Genomic DNA, 15,653 nt, shown 5'->3' on the forward strand with positions numbered 1-15,653 from the left:
TGCTAAACAATGTGTGGTGGGTGCAAGCCTTGGACAACAAATTTGAGGACTACTTTATCCACACTTGCCTGGGACACTCTTCGAGTCTCCCACAGCTTGGTATCAAACCACAAACTCAGATTATCTAGGACTTCCGCCTTATTAAATGTCATGCTTGAAGTTCATGAATGAAGGTCAGACTACAAGTTAGGGAGCAGTTTCACTGGTCTATGCAATTATGTTGAGCAGACCGGAATATTTCCAGCTGTTTTAGGACCACAAGCAGCTGCTGGCATGACCAAAAAGTAGCATTATTGATGAGATAGTTCGACTTTAATTAATTTTAAACTGCATTTGGCTGATAGTTGGGCCTATTACCTCTTTACCATGACCCATGGGGCCTGCCCTACACAGGCGCACGCACTCTCATACAGACAGGATCATGCCTATCCTTAGTACATGATTTATCAACCAGCTGTAGACTACAGCTTTGCACAATTAACCTACAAATATTGCATATAGCAATAATATAAGTTCAGATAACCTTTGGCTAAAGTCGAATTTCAAATGTCACACAGAGCCCAACAAACGAACTTGCAACGATGAATCACAGCCTATTACTATCAAGAAAACCATGGCATGTCTTGGCATGTCCCTAGCCATAGCAAACATTGCAAATTTACCATTAGCCAGTACGTTACTTGGTCACTACTACAAAATTTAGTCAATAATCGACTATCGTAACGAAAACTATAGTGTTGTGCAATTAACATACAGATGTTGCATATATAAATAATATAAGCTCAGATAACATTTGGCTAAAGTTGAATATCAAATCTCACACAGAGCCCACCAAACAAACTTGTAACGATGAATCATAGCCTAGCTACTGCTAGCAAGCAAATTTACGTTACTATGTTAACACAATATTTTGTCAATAATCGACTGATAACAAACTTTCAGCTTACCTCAATATGCTTTTTCAAATTCGACGGCGAGTTTTTGAAGGCCATAAGCTCATGGTACTTGGGTGCGCAGAGCTTGCAGTACATTTGAAATGAGTTGTTTTTGCAGCCAACCATCTCAAAAAATTCTTCCAGGTACGGCAAGGGATATACAAGGGTTGGCTGGTCTTTCTGGCTATCAACCTCCTCGCTGATACTTGGTTTGGAGTGGGACATTTCGCTCAAGTTCTCTGCCACGGACATCTTCGTTATAGGCTATTCTGCTGTCCGTGCTGGAGTGTGACGTGATTCGTCGCAGTTGATTTGTGTCATCTCATCTGCAGGTGCATCGCGTTGAAAACCAATGGGTTGTCGGAATGGTATATGTTTATACTTCTCATCCAACCACAATCAAATTTACTCCATCCTGATGGCGCGATTTATCTGGATAGGTTTTCTTTGTGTGTGTTTTTGAACGATGACAAACCGGAATGAAAACAAGGCAAAATTAAATAGGAGTCACAAGGCTATTTTTAAAATGTAAGGTGTAGAAAGTACAGATATTTGCGTGAAAATGTAAGGAGTAGAAGTAAAAAGTTGTATTATTAATATGTTGTATCATATTTAATATATATTCGGTCCTAGCTTCCTGCAGCCTCTTACATACTAACAGCCACCCTGTTTTTCTGTTTGCTTTTTCCTGCAGCCACAAGGATCTAAATGAATTACTCTAATTGACAGTAATCGTGATATAATTGTGATTGCAATCAGGTCCTCACTGTTGCCTCAGCAACGCCAACTGATTGGTCATGGAAACTGTAAAGAGGGAACATGTTTTGAGGACATAGTGATCTAATTGTGTTTTGATTTTTGCCAAAATAATGATAATAAAAACAAAGGGTGAGTAAATAAAGAGGGACTCCCCCAACCACACATATATATATATTTTTAAACCTTCTCTGATATAAAACAAAACACTAAGTGGAAGATGTTTCTCTTCTGCTGTCTAGTCACATCTTAGCGATCAGATTTCAAGGCAGACACACATTGATTATTATGCTGCAAAAAAAATCCCCGCACAATGAAGGTGAAGGAATTTTACAATATCAACTAGGAGGTGATTGGGATGGGATACTGACAGAAGAAGGTCGTATCTGCTCTGTCATCACAATCAGTCAGTGTTGGTCAAGTTACTTCTAAAAAGTAATTAGTTACAGTTACAAATTACTTCTCCCAAAAAGTAATTGAGTTAGTAACTCAGTTACCACATTGTTAGAGTAATTAGTTACTCAGCAAAGTAACTGTGGCGTTATTTTTCATGTTTTATAACGCTGTTACGTTCTGTAACATCTTTAACGTCAAAGATGTTTATATTAACTGATTGAAGAAATAAAAACACTATATACAGTATTTTAGAACATTTGGTATTTATTTGAACTCAATAGATTGCAGCCTGCCATATGATGCATAGAATTAAAACATATAAAAATAAATATTGAAAATAAAATTCAAGTGCAAATGTAAACTTGGGTAAAAAGAAACAAAGGAAAATCTGGCCATTAAGTAGTGCCATTATCTGTACTTGTATACCATTGCACAATAAACATAACACTATCCAACTCTTAAATATTCAGTAGAGTGACAAAATTAAATATTGAAAATAAAATAATATTCACACACTTTGCATTCAAGTACAAAACCAAATACCCAAAAAAGTAAACTTGGGTAAAAAGAAACAATCGAAAATTTGACCTTTAAGTAGTGCAATTCTCTGAACCTGTATACCATTGCACAATAAACAGAACACTATCCAACTCTTAAATATTCAGAACAGTAACAAAATGAAATGTTAAAAATAAATAATATTCAGCTATTCACACCTTGCAATCAAGTGCAAAACACGCAAATGTAAACTTGGGTAAAAAGTAACAAAGGAAGATCTGGCCATTAAGTATAGTGCAAATCTCTGTAAAAGAAACAATCGAAAATTTGACCTTTAAGTAGTGCAATTCTCTGAACCTGTATATTATTGCACAATAAACAGAGCACTATCCAACTCTCAATGTAGCTTAACATGTTGTTCATTCTCAGTGAAAATGATCAATGCATTAATCTATCTATACTGAAATACTCCTCTCATCTAACAATTAAACCAGTGGTTGTAACGTAGGAGGAGAAGCTTTTCAAATCTTTTGTCCGACAGCCTGTTCCTCTTCGGAGAGAAAACAAGTTTGCCCTGGCTGAACAGTCTCTCAACAGGTGCACTAGATGGAGTAGCAGCATTGTAACGTAGTGAAATTTTCTTGATGAGAGAAAATCCACACAGAGTTTAAGTTTTGTTCTGAAGATCTAATATAGTCTGCCACCTGGTTTTCTGCTGAAGAGGTGTCCTCATCCTCCTCAAAAGCAAAGAAATCGCTCTCTTTGGCTGAATCTGTGTGATGTGAAGATGTGCTGCTGGTACCTGGCTGTGGTTCTTCATGGACAATTTTACGGCACTCTGCCAGCAAACTTGCCTTAGCCTTATCCTTTAACTCCTGTGACCGCAGCCAGCGAAGTTTGAATTTCCCTGGCTCGTCGCCATTGTCGCTGTCTTGAGCTGTAGTCAGAGCGTGCAGTGAGACAGCGTGAGCAGGGCATCCGCGCGCCCACCCAGCCAATCATCATCGCGTTTGCAACGGTGTCGTCATCCCCACGCCCTGCTCTCTCCACGCAGCTGGGGTGTAATATGACACCGCACGCTTCATTCAACCAAATTGTAGTAACGCGCCACTTTACATTATCAATAACGATAACGGCGTTGTAACGATGACAAAAGTAATTAATTAGATTACTCCGTTACTGAAAAAGAACTCCGTTAGTAACGCCGTTATACTTAAACGCCGTTACTCCCAACACTGCAATCAGTTCATGGAGTATAGTGTTGTTTAAGTATATGCTGAATCCTGCCTGACTGATGAGGAAAGCAAAACGTTTATGGGTGTTTTAATGTGTTTTAATGATGATATGATAATGAGAGCACGAGCAGAGGAGAGAGTGCTGTTCACAGCTCTTCAATGAAGCGACAGTGAAAAACTTTTTGGAGATCTTTTTTTTTAAGTGAAATAGATGTGTGAACCGATCATTATGAAACTATGGTGGAAAAAAAATATATAGTATATGTTGTGTATATATACAAAAGTATACGCAAAACATGAGCAGGGTACGCATTGCCCATCAGATGCTTTTCATTATGAGACACAACCAAACTGTTGCTGACTTAGGCATTTACATTCCCGTTTACACAAATCACAGAACACCAAGGTTCATGTACATTCACATGTATTCTGCTCTGTTACCCCATTTCCTTCTCTTGTCCCTTCTCTCCCATTCCCATTTACCCTTCCTTGGTCTTACTCACTTATGGAAGCTGAAATTTGATGCAGCTGCTGATGAAATGTCAATGGGACATACAGATTTAAACAGAGCTATAAATGATTGACAAAAATGTATTAGTTCAATTAAGTGTGGGGCCTCCTTAGACAAGTAAAGAGGGTGCTGATCATAATGCTGTGTCAGTGTAAGTTCCTGTTCTGGTGTATGACCAGGAACAATGAATCAAAAGTGATCCATTTTAGCTTTTGCTGCCTGTTCCTTCTACCACCACCTTCTCTTCACCCTGTTAGTTCTCCGCTGATGACAACTGCAGATGGTGACAGTTATTTTCACACCACCAGGCGAAGCTTTACAATGATAGTTGCCTCAACCAGATGTCCTGCATTGCCTGTATCTTCGTAACTGTTGTTTCTGCACGTGTAACAAGAGAAGCAGAAAGAAGTGGTGGCCAGAATCGGATTACAACACATCAGCTTACATCAGGGAAACATATCCATCCATCAGTGCTTTTTGTGAAAACATGCTTCAAAAGCAAACAGGTTTGCAGTCTCACAGTGTTCTGCATTTATTGTCTTTACTCACATTAGAACTACCAGAAGACCTTTATATCTTTGGAATGTTTGATGAGACCATATGGTAAATAGTCTATATTCACATAGAACATCACCTCCAAGCTCTTTATATTACATTTTTTTTTGCCAATCACCCATTCACACCTACATTCATACAGTGCGTCTATGGGCAAAACTTTTCTATGAGTACGGCACAGCTGTCAGGGGCAATTTGGAGTTCAGAATCTTGCCCAAGGACACTTCGACAGATGGTTTGTGTGTGTGTGTGTCTATGTTTATGCCGGGAAGGGTAGTGTGTGTATTTAATCATGTAATGTGTTATTGTATAAGTCCATTGCTTTTCTAGAGTCAATTTGTCCATCTGTATTTGACTACTGTAACACACATCATACAATAGGTCTGATGTGCAGTGATTGCATTTCTCTAACCGTTGTATTTGTGTGTGAGAACGTGTGTTGGTATGTGTTATGAGTCACGCCTCACACCAGGAGTGGGTTGGTTGTTGGCAGTAATGCCTTTCGTAGACACACACAGAGGAAAACCTAAGCCAGACACACACATATCCTGTAATGGGAGTGTAAGCCCTTCCAAACCACAGACAGTGGGCAGTGTTCAGCCATGTGGCACCCAAGTACATACCTCAACAATGATAGTGTAACCCACATCTGGGTTAGACCTGTGCTACACTGGATGCAGAGTGGGATGTGATCACTGAAACGTTCAGTCTGCCACATATAAAATCAGTGGTAATGTCATCAAGCATGACCAAGCAAAGAAGGTGGAAATCCTTCATGATGTAAATTAGGCTGTCTTTTATAATTATATTGAATTTACATTAACAGGTTCCTGCAGTTAAATTGCTCACTTTACGCAGGTTGGCACAACTTGCTGATGGGATGTTGGTTTTACATTTTGTCAGGCCTGGACTGGAATGAGGACTCAGAAGCAGAGAATATCACGTACCAGCACACTTTATTGAATTCTGAACCTCAATGCAGAGTGACAAACGAGAAGGCTATGAAAATCTCACTAACTATATCTATATAATAATATAACCCCTGGCAAGAAATAACTGGGGAAAAAGAAAACTCCCTAATCAATACAAAACACACTAGAAGAAAAAGGTTTTAAACAAATCACTCCCAAAAGGAGGACAAACAAATGGCAAGAGCAAGAAATCAAAAGCGCTCCCGAAGGAGGAAAACCAAACTACTAATGAACGGGACAAAAGAAAAGGCTCACCTAAACAGGAGGCTCAACAAACTAACTAAATCTCTCTAAACATAAATCGCTCCAAAAGGGAGGAAGAAAAACAGATTATAAACAACACAAAACAAAGCTAAACTGGAAAACTTTAACAAACGAAAAATCACTCTCAAGGAGGAAACAGGAAACAACTTACGTGGCGTAGCAAAAAACTCTTTGGCAAAAACGACAATGACTGTGGGTAAGGCTTAGGTGCACGAACAAGAACGGAACACTTCGGCACAAGACAAAGGGGAGACGCAGACTATAAGCACATGAGGGTGAAGGGAACAGGTGGAAACAATCAGAGACAATCAGACTGGTGACACATGAGGAAGGGCAAGTGACCTGAAACGAGAGGAGAGTTAGGATTTCAAAATAAAACAGGAAGTTACGAGACAAAAACCCCAAGACAAGACAAACCTCACCGCGGTGTGACACATTTAGTGTGTCTTCGCAGAGACAAAACACAGAGCCGATCCAGTACGTAAAGGTCAAGGGTGTTTATTTATCAATTAAAGCTGGATCAAGGATGCGGTATAGATGATGGAGGGTGAAGGAGATGCCTCTGAGATGTTGCCAGTGAGGAGGAAAGGCAGGAGTTGAATCCTGGAGGCACAAAGAAGAAACGATGAGAATACAGTCTTGAGTATCACAAAAAAAGTCTGAATTCACAATGCAGAGCGGCTGAGAAGAGCGACTACCATTCTATAAAGACCAGTTAATACTGCATGTGTTATGTTCATTTATTCACTTTTATTCGTTTTGCTTGTTCACTGAAGTTTATAAGAAACTTGTTCTGACTAGTTCTCTTTCTCATGTGATCAAAAACATTGATCTGAGATCAATTCTAAGGCTGTTCTGTAAATTGTTTTCTAATAAACAATAAATATAGCAACCCCCATACCGATGGTTTGACCCAACCTGGCACACGCCACCTGTCATCACCTGTCATCACTGCCGCCTTGAAAACTCAAACAATGGAGTCGGGGTTGAGGCGCAGCAGCAATAGCGCTGAAGCAGAGAGCCTTCCCTAAACAACACCGTAAGAGCTTGTGCCTCTTCGGGGGTCGATAAAATGTAAAACTTTTCCGTTCTGAAGTTACAGATTCATGACAAGAAATCTGCGTCTCTACCGGTACCCTTTCAAAATAAAAGCATGTAATACAAAAACGGAAAGGAAATTGTCTGACCTTAAAGCAAGCAAATATTTCACAGTCATGTTGGTAGGCCACCTGAGTTTTTTAAGAGGAAACTTTCTGAATTCAGGTCATCTCAAGACACGATGCGAAAAGCCTCCCCGAAGCAAACAGAAACAAGCTACCTGTCAGTATTCTTTTCAATCCTTAAAGAAGATATTTTAAGATGATAAATATTTTTTATTTTGAGCTAATCTTTTATTTAAAATTAAGTTAATTAATTATTTTTCATGAAGGAGTGTTTATCTATAATCAAGTTCATGAGTTCAGTTTGAGAACATATCTTTATTATGATCCAAAAAGAGGTCACTTTAAGTTAATAATTATTTTTATGTGCACAAATCTTTTTATTTCCAAACAGTTCAAGAGAGACCACTACAAATGAGCAATGTCATGGACATTGATGCAGTTTCAAATTTGAAAGTGTCTAGTTACAAAGTTTAACTAATGGCACAGCACTGTGTATTACATCTTTTTTTTCAACCAAAAATGCTTTGCTCTGGTTAGGGGGTACTCGGCTGAAATTTTTTTTCAAAGGGGTTACATCACTGAAAAAAGGCACTCACCTCTCTGGGTTTGGGAAGTGTGATGAGAGGGATGTATCTCTGTGACACAAAATTAGAGTCCATGAAGTTTCCAACTGCCACTGAATCCATCAGGGCCTTGAGGGAGAGATAAGTCAAAGTGTACACAGTGGAGATTAGTGTGGACAAATAAAGGCTAAAAAAAAAATTTGGCTACATTCTCCATTAGCATTGTTCCAAAGAGTGACAAATGGGAGTGTTAGGGAGGGAAAGGTGTGACTCTACTAACACAAACAAATGGTATGACTGTACACATACTGTACGTCTAAATGCAACTCAGGTATGACATTGTTAAAGCAGGTTGGTATGTGAACTGAGGTGTCCTGCTGTAGACTGAAACCCAATTAATGCTTCTGTGTCGAAGTTTATACATGTACACTATGCAAAGCCCTTGTCACGTTTAGAGTGTCTTCGACCTCAACGCATAGACCGGTTTTCAAAGGTGTTTATTCCTCCAATAAAGCTGGATCAAGGGTGTGGTATAGATGATGGAGGGTGAAAGAGATGTCTATGAGATGTTGCCAGCAGGGAGGGAAGGCAGGAGGACCGGGGAGTTGAATCCCGGAGGCACAAGGAAGAAACGGTGTGAATACAGTTGTTGGGACATGGTTTTTGTGAAACCAAGGTTCGGCCACATGTAGACAAAGCCTGAGGCTGCATGCTCCTTTGTTCTGGAGAAGCCTCCCGAACTCAGTCTCCCAGGGTGCAACAGGTTCCATCGTTCTGGAAAAAGCCAGAGCACAGGGAACTCACTCTCCCAGGAGTCCTCATCTTCAGGACTGGTGTGAAAAACCACAAGGGTCAACTCCTGTTGACTCCATGACCTGTGAGGTCACTGGGCCAATATAAGGCCAGGTCTCCCCCAATTCTCGCTCTTTTTCACAACCCTTCCAAGGAGGAAGGCTGCCAGCTTCTCCTCCTGCATCGGCGAGATGAGAAACCTGATTTCTCCAACTCGAATCTTCTCTTCTCATTCAACGAGAGGAGGTCAGAGGTGCAGCTTCCAACTCATCTCTTCAAGGAAACTTCCGCTAAAATCAAGCTCTTCCAAACTCCTAGCAGCGACTTGATGTCCTGCAGGTAAGATTCAACAAGCATCTGAGCTGCACAGCTCAACAGAACTGTGAGGCAGAACCCTTACAACTAGCCCGGAGACTTCATAGAATTGCGAATGGAATCGCAACTTCCTTTTACCCTTTCAAAGGACTGGTAACACAAACTGGGCTTAATAATTATACTAAGCTAAGCAAGACTGTTTATTCAATTCTGTGTGACGTTTATAAGTTTGATTTGTGATGTGATATTGTGGTTACAAGTTGAATAAAAGTTAATGTTAGTTAGGCTCTTCACAGGCTTCCTTTTTATATCTCTGTGACTCTTTCATTCTCTGATTAATATTTACACAGACACAAGCATATCTCTACACCTAGTTATCTCCTCCCCCACTTCAGAAGAAAAGGGGGGGGGGCTGCTATCTTTAGGGAGTCAGCAACCATCTTAGAAGTGTTACTCTTTTGGCAAGCCACCATTTTGAGAGCACCCTGATTTACATAGGCACACTCACATTCACATATTTGTTTAGTTAGTACGTTTGTTAGTCATTTGTGTTTTTATACTTAATTATTTTCATAATAAATGTTTTTCTTTCACAAATGTTCTTTCATTAATGTTGCATAAGTGAATTTTGCCAACCTCTACACTGTCAAGAACTCCATAACCTTCACTGTTTATTATATAATCTTTAATAGTAAATATTGAGAATTCTAATTGAACTAGATCTAAATGAGACTGATCTTAATCAATAAATTGGCAATCTTTTCCCTTCCTTTGAAGGGTGGTGCCCCGAGGTAACTTTAACCAACTAAAGTTATGATTTAATATTAAATATAAATATAAATAATAAATATTAATGTTTTATATTTTACTTTGATAGCCACATTTATTGAATGCCGAAAGGCACACCATTTTATGGTATCACTTTTAACGCATTATTGCACAACACAGTCTCAAGTTACACGAGGAAAATAAGTTTGAGTACACTATTCAGAGCGCCGAGAACAAGCGACTACCACTGTAGTGGTGAAGATGAACTGGCTATGACTTGGAGAAAAACCAGGGTTGATATTCTCCCGGTCATCAGCTAATGAGCTGCAGGTGAGGTGGTGAGCTGCCCTGGTTGTGCCTCCGCAGAGTCATCAGGATTAAACAGAGACGCCAGATAATATGTAAATAAGTGCAATGCTTGACTGATTGATAGATGTGGTAATAGTTTGCCTTTTGAATTCTTGCCTAAATCACATATCTTTTTTAAAATCTTGGGCTTTGACTGTTGGTCTATTTTATTTTCAAGCCACAAATGCTGTAATATTTAATTTGAAAAAAGACAGAGAGACGCTATTAAGTTTGGTTTGCACCTCTGGTAGGTAATAGATTCATCCATCCATCCATCCTTTCATCCATCCATTTTCTACCAGGTGTCAGGTCACAGTGGCATCAGGTTTAGCAGCTTATTCCAGATGTCCCACATCCAAGCAATGCTTTGTAACCCCTCTTGAGGAATCCTAGGATATTCCCAGAGTAGATAGAAAATATCAACATTTGACACCCACCACTGACACTGGCCAACACCTCTCACTTGTTTACTTGTGCCTTTTGCTCCTGTTTGATACATGTGAGCAGCTGCTTTTGTCAAAACCTAATGCCTCAGGACTCAGAACAAGATGTTGTGAAGCTTAAGGATCTGAAGTAGCTCTATTCATAATGAACTGGGGGGCACTGGGGTGGGATGGCGCTGGGATCAAAGAGTCGATTTCGCCTGTTTTGTCACAGCCTCCTGATGGAAAGCACACACCAGTGTTTATGGGTTATAGTACTGCTGTGGCCTTCCTGCCAAGCTACCAGTAGCTGCACACACCTGTTACAACTGCACAGGAATGTGTTTGTTTTTACTGCTCTTCAGGCAACTGCCCTCTGAAAACACAAGCAGTGCACTTTCTATACAATACAACCTTCTACCTGTAACCGCTACTGTCAAATGATAATTTACTGTAAAGCCCACATATTTTATCAATTCTGTTTTGGGTTAGACGGATGATGATACACAATCATTAAGGCTCTCTTGCAACAGACCTGTTTTAAAACATCTTCATGGAAATGCTACACTTTGAGATTAGTTCACAGTAGCAAACTTAATTTGTTACATGTCCCTACATGTGTCCCTACATGTGTCAGGATTATTATAAATTTGCAATCAATCCCAAGGGAGGGAACGTTTTTAAACAAGTGTCATTTAACTTTCTAAATTTGTCTTGTCATACTACTTGATTAAGGATGGAAGGGCTTCTCTTTAGTGAAGTGTCTTTATGTAAGAAGATGATAAAAAAATATATATAAAAGTGAAATGTTGTTTCATCAGAAGACGGAAAGTAAAATGTGTGTCCTTCTGTGTTCTGTTAATATAATTTAGTATATCATTAATGTGTTCTGTGACAATGACAAACTGAACAGTTTTACTTTGTCTGGTTCAAGAAGCTCCTTAGCAGCAACAATAGTCCAGGTAAAGTAACTCATTTTGGAGCCAAAAATCGAACTAATTGTAAAATGATTTTTTTCAGCCTAGGTCATTTCTATGAGGTGTCCAGGACAACATACTAAAAGTCCTAAGAAATCCTAGTTGAGGAAATGTGTTTAATTCTCATCAATGTGTGCCAATAAGGCCAAGCAACAATACACCCCAATGGGGCTATTTTTTTCCTTTACTCCTATCAAAATGAAACTTTTCACAATGAAAGTACCCATGAAAAGTAAAACATTTTGTATAACAAGTTTCTTTGAAAATGAATTTGAATATGTAAATGAGCTATACACTAATCGAATATGCCCAAAATACACCCGAATAGACTTAATTTTTTCCTTTACTCCTACCACAATAAAACTTTACATGGTAAAAGTATACATGAAAAGGAACTTTTTTTGTATAACAAGTTTCTTTTGAAATGAATTTCAATATGCACATGAGCTCTCCACTTATTGAATATATCCTAATTTGCATAGGCAGAAACACAATTCATATGTATGACAAATACATCGGCCCAATCTTCATCCAATCATCCTACTGCCAATGGGTGATGGCAGTGTTGCTTTTGACTGTCCTCTAACCTGAAAACCGCCTGGCTTGGTAGTTCCTGCCAGGGGTATAACCCCCGCCGGTATAGTCTTCAGGGTCTTAAGTGTGGAGCTCATGTGCATATTCAAATTAATTTCAAAAGAAACTTGTTTCTAAAGTTAAAAGTTACTTGTCATGTATGCTTTTAATATATGTATAAATAAAGTTTTATTCTGGTAGGCGTAAAGGAAAAAATTAAGCCTATTTGAGTGTATTTTGGGAATATTCAATTAGTGTATAGCTCATTTGCATATTCAAATTAATTTTCAAAGAAACTTGTTACACAATTTTTTTTACTTTTCATGGGTACTTTCATTGTGTAAAGTTTCATTTTGATAGGAGTAAAGGAAAAATATAGCCCCATTGGGGTGTATTGTTGCCTGGCCTTATTGGCAGACATCTCAGATTGATGATAATTTAACATATTTTCTCAACTAGGATTTCTTAGGACTTTTAGTATGTTGTTCTGGACACCTCATAGAAATGATCTATGCTGAAAAAAATGATTTTACAATTAGTCTGTAGTAAAACGCTACTTTACATGGACTACAAGGCCCTTTAACGTATTCACTCTCTGAATGATGTTTCACCTTTACGGCTCACTCACCATAATTACCTTCCCGTGTAACCTTGTCTCTGTCAGAATATGGTCTCATGGAGGCTGCCTCTTGTGATGATGCTGAGATTAGCCTTTTTAATTACTGTGACCTTGTCCACTCGAGGCTTTTTTACTTCGGCAAAGACTAATAATTTGTCCATTTCTCTTAGGAAGCACAACATTCTGCCTTTCCTTTTTTTGTTTTGATGAAGTGGCACAATGAATATTGAGGCAACTTTTTTAAACATGGACTTGAGTCAAAACCGAACAACGAATGTCTGTGTGTGTGTGTGTAGGTATTGCTGTTTTGTGGACCTGAATGTCTTTACACAATCACATTTTTGGGACTTGTCTTCCTTGTGGGGATAAAAAATCCCAGTGAAGTAAATTGTTCCATTTGAAGGTGAGGACATGTTTAACCCTTAAGGTTAGGGCAAGGTTAGTATAAGTAATGGTTAAAGATAGAATTTCAGTATCATTTAAAAAAAATTCAAAGTCAGATGTAGTTTAAGTTCTTTATTTACATTTTGCAGTTGATGTATACTCACAAATCACTTCCTAGATCTCTAAGATTCAACAAATGGTTTATTTGTATCGTAAAAGAAACTAAGTTTAAGTTACATCTCCTTCTGTCATGTAACTAAAAATGGACTGTGATATATATATGATGATGGTGTGCGTGTGCGTGTGTGTGTGTGTGTTTGTGTGTGTGTGTGTGTGTGTGTGTGTGTGTGTGTGTGTGTGTGTGTGTGTGTGTGTGTGTGTACGTGTGTACATTATGAGCATGTCGATCAGGAATGCAGTGGCTGCAGTCTAGACAACTGATCCCCACCTGTCCTCTCCCAGGATCCAAGAAGCCAAAACTGTCTCAACTAATGACAGTTTCTCTAAGTGTCTCAAGGGTTTATATATTAACTTCATGTCATTTTCATTCTTCCTTGTAAAAATCGACTTAGTTATAACTTATAACCATGACAACTCTTTGTGTGACATTCAGTTTTCTGGTTCTGTTGACGGACAATGTAGTGACTAAAACATGCTTCATTAAGACGACATGTTAAGCAGCACCCACCTAAATGCTATTAACAGTCTGTTGCTCTGCTCTGTTAAAATCCTGATTTTATAACTACGTCATCCAACAAAATCATGAGACAGAGTCATGAAAGACAGAGGCTGTGCTGTAATTTGAGTTCTAGTTAAATGTAAAGACATTACTCAAAGAGACAGTTATCTTTCTTATTTTGTTTCACCATCAGTTTCAGTGTCAGTACTCAGTCTGGAAAACAAACTGCTATTCTCTGACACTCACTGAGCAGGGTAGTTTACAGAATAAAAGCAATACAAAACATTACCCCCACCACTCAATCCACCCCATCCATGCATAGAGCAAAAACTGATGAAAGACTCTAACATTTTCAATGAGGAAAAAGCAAAGGCACGTTTAACAAAGATTAAGATAAATTGATAAAAACACGATAATAAAAGGATAAAAAAAAGATCAAATATTGAAATGCCAAAAGAGCGGAGATGTTCTGAAGTAATACGCCATTGGTAATACTAAAAAACAGGGAAAATAAATCAATGAGTTGATTCGTTTTGTGGCGATGAGAGTTTCTCAGCAGTCATCAAACATCTAGCCTGGTCAGACAACACAGCTGGAGTCCCACATACACCTCTAAGATCAGTGTTTACGAAACAACATGAGTTTAAATAATGAACCAGCTTATGATTTAATTTAAATCAGGAGAGACTTTGATTCAACGTTTTAAAAACATTTATTGATGCGCACAGGGAAAGGGATGTGAATGTTGTGGACCCCTATGTGATGTCATCAGGATTAGAACGGGTGAAGCAGGACGTAGTATAGGGAGGTTTCTCTCCAATAGTACTGTTTCTCTATCCCCTACTTTTAAATGTTGTAGATGTCATAAACTAACTTCCAACATGTGTCTTCATAATGACTCTAAAAAGCGACAATACTTCTACAGTTTTCTGCCTCATCTGCACATGCCTCTCAATATCCTGCCAAATGTCTGAAACTCACATAAAATAATGTAAAATGATACTACATAGTAGAGATGGAAATAAGTCTTAAATGACTAGTGGACTATAGAACCAACAACAAACCTTAACCTGGACACTTACTAAGCACAAACATATGGAGTGGAGCTGATTATTACTCAACATCATGTGGTTCCAGCATGGAGTACTGGAGCACACATGACTATTTTATGTTCACACTATTTTAATTGATAACTTGACTTATATCACTCATAAAACGTTGAGAACTCACTACCAGTGCTTATCCTCAAATGACACTGTCACAAGAGCACGTCCTTGTTGTTTACACAGGAGGGCACACAATAATTTGCTGATGATTATGAAGAGTAATGATCTCAGTGACAGACACACCAGTGCAGAATTACTGGCTAAGCCACAGGTGCGTTTGCTATGCAGACAGCAGATCACCTGTTACGCTAAAGGATTTGTACTGTCGGTGAGAAATGCTGGAGTCCACGAGAGAGTGTTGTGACAGTCAGGGCCGGCCCTGGCAATGTTGGCGCCCTAGGCGGGATTTCAGAATGGCGCCCCCCCAACATACACACGCAAATTGCCATGCATCCCCAAGAACTTTTGGACTGTATACAGATGCACACACAGGCAGACAAAATTCTAAGCTATAAAAAATAATAAAAATATATAATAAAAATATAAAAAGTCTGAAATCAGCTGTACTGACAGCATATCATGTCATGTCGACAAACATTAATGATGTCCACAATTGGGGTGATTCTACCTCTATATTGTTCTTTCTTCTCCTCCCCTACTTTGCTGCGCTTTCTGAATCGTGCACCTGATAATTTAATCCTTTTTTGACTCATCTTCAACTCTTACCACAGTCTAACACCAGGTCGGTACCAGGCCGCACAGAAAGAATAAACATTTTACATGTTTTCTGTTTTATCTATTATCCGGTAATTTTTCAAAATAA

The sequence above is a fragment of the Limanda limanda genome, chromosome 9, assembly GCF_963576545.1.
Source record: "Limanda limanda chromosome 9, fLimLim1.1, whole genome shotgun sequence".
Classification (NCBI taxonomy): Eukaryota; Metazoa; Chordata; class Actinopteri; order Pleuronectiformes; family Pleuronectidae; genus Limanda; species Limanda limanda.